The sequence below is a fragment of the Galeopterus variegatus genome, unplaced genomic scaffold (assembly GCF_000696425.1).
Source record: "Galeopterus variegatus unplaced genomic scaffold, G_variegatus-3.0.2 Scaffold11589, whole genome shotgun sequence".
Classification (NCBI taxonomy): domain Eukaryota; kingdom Metazoa; phylum Chordata; class Mammalia; order Dermoptera; family Cynocephalidae; genus Galeopterus; species Galeopterus variegatus.
The window spans coordinates 1-961 of NW_007737700.1; positions in this window are offsets into that span (position 1 = coordinate 1).

Sequence of the window (961 nt, forward strand, 5' to 3'; positions counted from 1 at the left end):
GTCAATAGCTTATTCTCCTCATGGAATCATGTTTAGATGCCTCTTCTGTATCCCAAGATTATAGAATATTTATATATACTATATACATATTACTCGTATGTGTATACATATAATTTTTATGCTTATATCTTTAATTCATCAAAATTTATCTTTACATATGATATGATGCAGTTCTTAAAATAAGCCCTCCTTTCTCTATAGATTTAAAATTCTATCTTTGCCAGGGAATGACTCAGAGATGTTCAAAATTATTAGAGCTCTGACTTTTTAATCCATCTAAGCAGGAAAAAAAAGCAAATACATCCAAATGAAATTATTTGGTCTACCTATCATAACAACCAAAATTGAATTGGTTATTCAAGTATCTCAAATACTAATACACAAACAGGTCTGGTATCTCAAATACTAATACATAAGCTAATTAAAGAATGCAGTAAATTGGATCCAGTAGTAATTTAAAATTTGCATTTCAATTAGTTGATAATAATTNAAAAAAAAAAGCCCTGCTGTAATTCTTTGTTCCTTTGTATGTAATGTGTCTTTTATTTTTTTCTCTGGTTTGCTTCAAGATTTTCTCTTTATTTTTCATTTCTGGTAGTTTGAATATGATGTATACATATGTGTGGGGTTTGGTGGTGTTTTTATCTTTCTTGAGATTTTCTTAGATTCTTCAACCTGGGATTTAATATATTTCATTATTTTTAGATATGTTTCTTCTGTCCTGCTCTCACTTTCTCTTTTCTTTTGTTTCCTTCTGGGATTCCAATTACATGTGTGTTAGACCATTTGATATATTTTCCCACAGCTCTCAGATGCTCTTTTCTGAGTTTTGTTTCCCACTCTTTTCCTCTTTGAGCTTCAGTTTGGTAATTTCTATGGACTGTATTCAAGTTTATTAATTTACTGCTCAGTAATGGTAAGTCTACTGATGAGCTCATCAACAAAATTCTTTATTTCTAGC